Raw genomic sequence first — 9,398 nt, forward strand, 5'->3', positions numbered from 1 at the left:
CTCCCGGCTGAGATTCCCTTATTTTATTGGTCTCACAAGCACTAAGTTGAAGTCAGTTCTTTGCACTGATAAAGAAGATGATCGTAACCCTATTCATTCAATCAGTAAGTCAAAAAGGCCAACGGTTGGTTGCCTGCCACGAGAGCTCATGACCCTCTCCCCCTCGGGTTGGAATCTTTCCTTTGCTTTTCTTTCCTCTTGCTTCTTTCACTCGGTAAAGCATAAATTGACTTTCCCTGAACCTCTACCTATTTAGTTAGGAACAGTAAACAAAGACTCAAGACAGATTAATGATACTGCTGGAACCTTTTCCTATCCTTTAGGTCTGTCTCTTCTTATTCCTTTTGCTTTGATTTTCTTCTTCTTGCGCTGGGGTTGCCCTATTCTTTCCTTGGGTAAATGGGTGGGTTCATTCAGTAGCTAATGAATTTCCTCTCCTGTCTGTAAAGCCTCTCGCTCGATTCATGCTAGTTTAGGAACTGACCTCATGAACCTCATCACCATTAATTCTCCTTCATTCCTTTCCCTTTGCTTTGCTCCCCTTATTGGTCTTACAAGCACTAAGAAAAAGTGAGTTCGTTCTTTATTTCTTTGCGCGGATAAAGAAGATGATAGTAACCCTGCATTGTACTGATTTCACTCTACAGCAATTTAACCTTTCGGGGATGTAAAGAGGTGTTTGTTTCTTTGGTTCTTTCTCCGATTCCTCTTCTGTCTTTCACTGGGTAAACTCATTCACCTATCGGTTGAACAATCCCATTGCCTGAACTACTGAAGGAACCAAGACGGGCTATTCTTCTTTCACTCTTTTACGCTTTCTCCTGCCTGTAAGAAACATTAATGAGACAGCCGGAACTAATTAACCTCTATTCCTGTCAGTGATTGTTCCTTATTCTTGAACAGTAAAGAAAGGAAACTGAAGAGGAGAGTCATTCAATCCTGAACTACTGATGAACGAACCTTTGACTATCCGAGTTTACAGTGAAAGAAGAAATGAATTAGCTGCACTCTGTTTTGAAAGACTCAACTCTCGGTAATCGGAAACTAGTAGTCTTTCTCTTGAGAACCGGAACCTGACGAGTAGGGAATGAAAAAGGAAGAATCAGTCCTTTACGGTACAGTAAATGAAAGAGATAGTGAAACCAGACCCTTTACATTAGAGTCAATTCCTTGCAGCGACTGAACAGGAAGGCAAGAAAGAAAGGAGATGAAAGATTAATGAGACACTCTGAACCTGAACCTATTTATTCAAAGACTGTAACCAAGGGAAAGCCGAAACGAAAGATGAATGAGACTCTACGGTAAAAGAAAAGAAGCAAGCTCCCACCTGAACAGATATTCCCTGAGCAGCTGAACTCCGTAACCAATATTACCTGAACCAGAACCTTTATCAATCTCCTTCACCTTTACAGAATTAATTGAAAGAAGAAGAGAATGAAAGACGGATTTGCTCATGAAACTGCGCCCCTGCCCCGATATTACCTGAACCTGACCCTCTCTTTCTCCTGTTTTCAAGACTCTTTCAAATAAAAGATCAGCTCATGAATCAGAACCAGTATTCCCTCTATTCCCTTCCCTTATTGAATGAAGGAGATAAAGCAAGCTATTTGAAGAACCTTTGACTCTATTCCCTTTATAGTTGAGCTACTTATTCTTCTTTCTCCTGCTACTGAACCGTAACCTGGCTTCTCTCCTGAACTTGTCCCTGATTTCACTCTAGTACTCTCCTGTAAGAAAGATTCATTCTTTCTCTTCTCCTTATGAATCAAGTCAAGACTCAACAAGAATTATCCTTGCACTCCGGAACAGGAACAAAGAAAGAAGGGAGAAAGTGTTTCAAGGAAAGACGAAAGATTCATTCTTGATTTTCTCCTGAACCATATAGATTTCACTCTTTCACTCGGGTTTCACTATTGGCCGGTCTCTTCTCGAATCTTTTCTGTCCTCTCCCTATTTATCCACTGTAACTGGGAATCTTAGCTTTGTCTTTGATCTTTCTCCTTAATGAGAGTGAACTCCTAATCCTATGGATTCTTTAACGAGGTAAAGAAGTCGCTCTTTGCTTTGCTTTCAAGACTCCTTATTAATTATCCTCAACCGTAAACCTTTTCTTGAACGGAATTGTAAACACTCCTTATTCATTCGTTCTCTTCTCTTTGCTTTCCTCTCGCTGATGGATCTTCTCCTTTACGGTTTCACTGCTTCGTTCCTCTTTCTGTGTTCAACCACAAGGGAACTAGGTAAGCTGGCTGATCAGCTCATTCACTTTTTCCTATCCTTCTTTTTGGTCTCGAATTTGTTGTGTTTGCTCCTTCCCCTTATACTCTTTTATTTATTTATTCTTTTCCTGATTAAAGATGCATTCTCCTAAACATTTACAGTCGAGAAAATGAAAGAAAAATGAACTCCCAGCGAAAGAGAGACTATTTACGCTTTTTTAAAGCAGCTGAGCTCCTACACCTATTTCTTCTTTCACTGTTTCCTCGGTAAGTAAAGCAATTTGATTGCCTTTTCCTATTCTATTGGTCTCACTCCTATACCTATTTCTTCTTTCTCCTTGAACTGATTGAGGTAGGTAATCGGTAATCTTCCTTCCGTCCGTCCTGTCCTGTACTTTACTTAGTGTCTCTTCTCTTTGCTTTCCTTTGATTCAGCTGTAAAGACTGAACAAACAAATGAAAGACAAAGATCAAGTCAAAACTGAAAGAGTAGTCTTACCGCTTCTCTCCTTCACCTTCTGAAACAAGTAAAGACTGAACCGAAACTCTTTTCTTTTTTGACTCCTGTAAGGCAAAGAAGCAAGAATGATCCTTCCTTCACCTTCAAAGACTTCATTCAAACTAAGACTTCATGCGAAAGAGGAATTCTACTGAAGAGAACATATGGTCGGTCTCTCATCTGTTCTTTCCTGTCCTTTACAGTCTCCCTCTACTCCTATTAATAATCCTTGACTCTTGAGCCTATATTATTCTTTCACCACTAGGTAAACTGAGGATTGAATTGCCTCTTTTGTCCACTATTTTATGTCTCACCACTTCGTTCCTCCTCTCCCCCTTCCCTTGGTCGAGCCGCTTCGATCATTCGTTTTTATTCTGTCTCACAGCTTCGCTTATTCGCTTTATTCTGTCTCCCTGCTTCGCTCCTTATTCTTTCAAACACTTGCTCGCTCGGTAAAAATAGGTTAAAGCTTGCATCTTCTTTCCTTTACTTTAGGGTCGAGTGGCTTCCTTCGCTCCCCTTCACTACTGAAACTGATTTATCTCCTCTTCTCGTCTTGTGCTTTGCTCCTTATTACTATTTCTTCTTTCTCTTTCTCTTTTCTCTTTCCTGAGAGAGAACCTGAAACTGAAAGTCCAGACTCTTTCCTTATGCATTCTCCTGCTGAACCTTGGCCGACTTCTTTCTCTTCTCCTATTCTATAGGACTCATTGCTTGCTTCGCTTTGCTCCTCTTTCTTTATTCTTGCTTTCTCACTCGGTAACCTCAATCACTACTGAACTCATGAACCTGAACCCTATTTCTCTCTGTCTTTCCCTCGGTAAAGAAAGCGGTTGGATGCTAATCTCCTTTTCTTTGACTCTATCTACTATTACAATCAGTTCTTGTTTGTGAGTTATTCTTTCTTGAATTGTAACCAAAGACTGAAGATGAGACTGAGACAGATTGAAGGAGGTAAATAGGTGAAGTAGCTCTTTTCTTTCCTTTGTTACATGGTTGTGAGTTATTATAAGTGCTTGTGTGTGAGTTATTCTGTAACCAAAGACTGAAGATTAATTTGAGCATATTCTTTTCCTTCTTTCTCTCTCTCCTTGACCTCGTAAGGAAAGACTGAAGATTAATTCTTTCGCTTCTCCTTTCTTTCATTCACTCCTTTTCCTTTTAGAGTCGAGTCCATGAATTAGCTTACCTATTTACCTGTTACCTGATTTATTAACCTGAAGAACCTTCTTTGTAAAGCGACTGAACTGTAAGTAAAGACTGAAGATTATTTCTCCTTCCCTACTTCCTGAACCTGAACCTCTATGACCTGATGACCATATTATTCATTGAATCCTGAACTTTACAGTCGGTAAAAGAAAAGAAGAAGAAACAAGAACCTCTCCTTCCCTTATTGAACGAGGTAGGTAATTAGTAAGTCAAGCCTCAAGCAAGACAAGATATTCTATTCCTTTACATGAGAGTCAAGACTATTCATTCGAGTTGAATTCTCTCCCTACTGACTCATTCACGTTTTCCTGATTGAAGGAGGTAAAAGAAAAGAGAATGAATTGAAAGAAGAATAAAATGATGGATTCTTTCTCCTGTCTTCACCCCTGAACCGTAAACTATCTATCAGCTTTTCTCCCTACTCATTCTGCTGAACCTAACTCAAGATGAATTAGACTTATTTCATTCACCTTTACAGTCGGTAAAGCATACATATTCTTTCTACTGAACCTGATTGTCACTTTGTCTGCGTCTTCTTCCTTTGACTCTATGCTATTATTTGTTACCTGACCTACACCTATTCTATTGGGCTCACTCCGGCTCCTACTTATTTTTTCATTCAATCCCTTTAGATGAGAGTAAATTCATGAATCAGAGAATTCAAGATTAATGATCCTTCCCTATTTCACCTGAGCCTTTTCCTCTACTTTAATCAGCTTCTGCCGCCTTCCCTTATCAGCTTCTGCCTTTTCCCTTCCTTCTTACTCAACAAATGATGCTTTTCTGACTCTCATCTACGTAAGAGTAATTGGTTTGCCCCTAGAAAGAAGATGACCGTGAGTTCTTTCTTTCTCTTCTGATTATACTTCTATCTTCATTACCTTTTTGTTCTTCTCTTCTTTTGAATATGAATGTAAGAGCTTATTCTCTAAGCCAAGCGCGAATTGACTTGACTCTGTCTGAGTCTTCTTCCTTTCCCTCTTCTCGGTAACCCTTATCAGTCAAAGAAAAATAGGAAGTGTTTGACACGAGAGCTCCAGAACCGTAACCTCTATGCCCTGACCCTATGTTACCTTATGAATGAAAGAAGGCAATGGGTGAAACCGACAGGTGAAGGGAGGGGAGAAGAAAGAGAGTTTATAGTGAAAGAGAAAGAAGGGAGATGAAAGATTAAAGAGAGTTTACAGTCGTTGTTTAAATAAATGAATGAGTTAGCTGCTTTGAAAGACTCAACCTCAAACCTTTGACTATCCTAGTTTACAGTGAAAGAATAAATAGGAATAGGAAAAGGAGCTGCAATTCTCCTTCACCGATATGAGCTGAGCTACTTCACCTGAACCTCAATCACCTATCCAGTCAGTCGAGTAAAGAAAAGAAAGATGGAAGAAGACGAAGATAAGATTCCTTCACTAGATGGAACAGGGTAAACAGGACTGTATTCTTCTTTGACTCTATTCCCTGCCCGGAACCTTTACAGAAAGAGAATAGGGAGAATCTCAACATTAATAAGACTGAACCTAACAGTCTTTGATTGAAGAAGAGAAAGGAAAGACGGAAGAAGAATTAGACAGAACTACGGAACAGTCAGTCAAGACTTAAGATGAATTATCCTGCACTCTTCTTTTTTAGGTCATTGAAGGAGGTAAAGCATATGAAATGAATTTACTCGCCCTGATGAACCTTTACATGAGAGGAAATGAAAGCGAAAGAAAACTAGTACAACTCCGGAACCTTATACTCTCTATCTATTACCTGACCTGATTCAACGAGGTAAAAGAAAAAGAGAAAGACTCCACTCTAGATTCATTCAACTTTACCTTTATCAAAGAATAAGAAAAAAGAGACGGAATTCCCATGAACCTTCTGGAACTGTAAACAAAGACAAACTCAAGCGAAACCCAGGACTATTCTTCAAACACGAGGTAAATAGGCGGGCTAGGCTAGGCTGGCTGGAGGATTCTTATTGAACGAGGTAAAACAGCTAATGAGTTTACTCTCCCTGAACAGTAGAAGAAAGATGAATTCGATTCAACCTTCAACCTTTTCCTGATGGACCAGTAAGAGAAGAAGAGGGTCAAACTCATGAACTACTGAACCGGAAAGTGTTTCAATTCAAGTAAAGACTCTTGTCTGTCCCTATTTATTCTTTCATTTCACTCTTGAACATAGGCTGGATGATAGATAAGAACCTTCAATCCATCCTTCTTGCTTTCACTCCTTACCCGATATTACCTGACCTTGCCGAGCTAGCTTTCTTTTATTCCCTGAATTTCCGGAGGTAAGTAAATGGGTTGGTTCAGTAGCTAATTCATTTCCTCTCTCTTTTACAGTTCAATCAGGGAGAGAGAGTCAGTCAGAAAAGAAAGAATGTATTTGTTTGTCTCGAGCTTCAAACACTAGGTAAAGCAGCTGGCTGAGATTACCTTCTTTTACTGGGGTTGAACTATGATTGAACAGAGGAAAGCATATTCTTGATCCTTCACCTGACGAGTCAGTAAAAGGGATGAATGAGACTGAAGAGTCAGGAAAGAAAAGAGAATTGATTGAACGAGAGGGTTGAACTATTCTTTCTCTTCTCTTGCTTGCTTAAACTCTTTGACGATATTCCCTTTCTTGTTCATTTACTTACTCTCCCTGAATAGTAAAAGATCAATACTCTCGATGAATTAATTATCCTTAACTACTGAACGAACCTTCTTTCTCTCATATTCTTTCACTCATTGTAAACAAAACAAGGTGGTTGGCTGGCTTCTCTCCTTTTCTTCCTATTTATTCACTGTAACCGAAGAAAGACTCAACTCCTTATTTTATTCATTAGACAAATTGAACTCGTAAACTATCAGCTTTTTTTAGGGGAGGAAGAGCAGACAACCCATTCTTCTCGTAAACTACCAGCTTCTCTCCAGACCCTACCCCTCTATTCCCTGAACTTTACAGTTCAAGAATCAAGGGAGAATCAGATATTCCTTTCTTTCTTTACATGCGAGTCAATGAATATTCAATCCTGTAGAATCAACTGAAAGAGAAGCAAGCTCATGAACCTGAACCTTCTTTCTTTCACTCTCTTACAAGGTAAGTAAAGGGGCTGGATGAGAACCCTAGATGCTGTCGGAGTAAAGGATAAAGTGTTTCAAGACTCCTTATTAATGAGAGTGAACTCCGTAACCAGTAAGTAAGAAAATGAGGAAGGTTAGTGGTTGACACTTTGCGCTCCTGAACCTACCTGTCTCATTGCTTCTTTCTTGCTTGCTTTCACTCCTGAACCTACCTTCCCTGATTGAACCTATTGTATTGATTCTTTCTCCTTCACCTATTCTATTGGTCTCCCAACTGAGATTACCTGATTTTTCGGGTCTCACAAGCACTAAGCCAGTTCTTTGCCCCCCGACCGTCAGCAGCTGGGTTTCCCCCCAGATTAGATTCCAGATAAAGAAGATGAGAGTAACCCTGGGACTTCTTTCACTGACTTGTAAGAAAAGAAGAAGAAAGAAACCTTTTCCTCGGCTTGGCTCCTGAACCTGTCGGTCTGACTGCTTGCTTCGCTGCTGAACCGTAACCTATTCATAATCTTTCATCCTTGCTTGATTCTCAAAAGAAAGATGAATGAGAGTTTACCTTTATAAAGAATAAGGAGAAAGACGAAAGCAAGATTCATATGAGACTTAACTTCTTTCCTTTACCTATTTACCGAGACGAAAGATAGACAAGAAGAAGAAACCTTAAACCAGACCCTTGGAAGGAAGAAAGCAAGACAAGATTCATTCAATCCTGAACCGATATTCCCTCCCTGACCGGAATCGCGTAAACTCATCTTCTTCCTTCCCTCATATTACCTGCCCGGAACAACATTTTACATTACAGAAGGTTCTCAAGCTTTAGCTATTCGAGAAGAACAACAACAACATTTACATTACAGAAAGGTCAAGTTACTAACTTCTAGAAGACAACAAACAACAAGAACTACATTTACAAGCAAGAAACTCAAGCTAACCTAACGTGACAAACAACAACATGAATTACATACTCCTGAAAGGGCAAGCTAAACTCTAATCCATAGAAATAAAGAGAAACAACAAGAACAAGAAAACTAACACTAACAGGAATTACAAGCAAACTAGGTAAAGCTAAACCTTATTACAAATAGAAATACAATAAAGAATATTGATATCTCTCCCCCCTTGACCACTTACTCTATTTCTCGGTATTTCTATTTGATTGAAAAAATACTAAATTGATTAATTAGAGTTTTCACTGTCAGACTAAAGCCAAAGAGTTTACGGTGTTTGAATAACTAGTCAAAGTAACTGCATAAGAGTAACGAACCTATAGTGTCTCAAGACTCAAGAGAAAGGCTTAAGCCAAGGTGTGTTCACTCTTTCTTTCTTTCCCCTGTCCCGTAACCTGATTGACTTTGTATTCTTTGCTTTAACTGTTCCAAGTATTCATTCCTTAAAGCTTGGGCTTGGTATTTGTTATTCTTTCTTCTCTGTCTGGTTGCTTGCACCTTAGCTTTGGTTTTGTCTCCTTAACTACTTCCTTCACCGTCTTTCCTCTCTGGCCATGACCTATTTCTTCATAGATGTAGGACTTAACTAACTACTCTCTCTCCTTATTGGTCTCTTTTCAATCACTTGTCGGGGTAAAAGGCAAAGAAAAGGATTTCTACTTTCAAGACTGAAGAGTAAGCGCGTAAACTAAGACTGAATCATTAGACTCAACAATTCTTTCCTTTGTCCCTTCTTGAACTGTAAGAGAAGAAGAGGGTCAAGCTACTACTCTCTATTAGTGGAACCTTTACACCAAGGCTTTAGCTATTCGAGAACAAGAGAAAGCTGTCTTCTGGTCTCTTGCCTTGCTTGTACCGTATTTCTGTTCTTCTTCAATCCTGAGGCTCTACAATGAGCTCTCATTGGTTCTTTCAACTGACACTGAAGAGATGAAGTGAAGCTAAGCTGATTTGATTCATTCTGCTATCCTTTCACAAGTAAAGACTCTATACTCCTTGATTGATGAATTCTCCTTAACTTTTTTACCTGACCTGGAACCACTAAAAGAAGTGTCTTCATTCCGAGTCCTAGTTAGTGTTCACTTCTATACCTATCTTTTGCTTATTCTTATTCCTAGTAGAGACTAAAAGGTAAAGGTAAAGATTAATCAGACTTGACAGGAAAGCTACTTACTCTCTCTCATGATTGAGAAGAAGGTAAAGAAAGACTACTTGATCTGCTGCTCCTCTTGACCCTCTCCTTTGTAGCTCTTCTTCTCCCCTCTCTAACTACAACAAGGGTAACTACAACAAACAGGGATTGAACTAACTCCTTCACGGGTATTACCCTCGCTACTTCACTCATTCAATCTGAAAGAAAGCTTTTACCTAACCTACTTCACTCATTCAATCCAAAAGTTCTATTCCATTGCTGGAACCTTAATAAGACTCTGTCTATGATATTACCTTCTAGTATATTGTTACC

At 39.3% G+C, this 9,398-nt stretch overlaps 1 long non-coding RNA gene across 1 annotated transcript; it reads right to left on the reverse strand.

Annotated features, from left to right (window-relative positions):
* Nucleotides 1-3,236: 3,236 nt before the first annotated feature.
* On the reverse strand, nucleotides 3,237-7,782 carry LOC111483332. The gene is made up of 3 exons (XR_002718342.1): nucleotides 7,772-7,782; nucleotides 4,617-4,622; nucleotides 3,237-3,300 (listed from the first exon to the last, which is right to left on the reverse strand). It is a non-coding gene; the product is annotated as an uncharacterized LOC111483332 (long non-coding RNA).
* Between the last annotated feature and the right edge of the window lie 1,616 nt (nucleotides 7,783-9,398).

Source organism: Cucurbita maxima, unplaced genomic scaffold (assembly GCF_002738345.1).
Source record: "Cucurbita maxima cultivar Rimu unplaced genomic scaffold, Cmax_1.0 Cma_Scf00008, whole genome shotgun sequence".
Taxonomy (NCBI): Eukaryota; Viridiplantae; Streptophyta; class Magnoliopsida; order Cucurbitales; family Cucurbitaceae; genus Cucurbita; species Cucurbita maxima.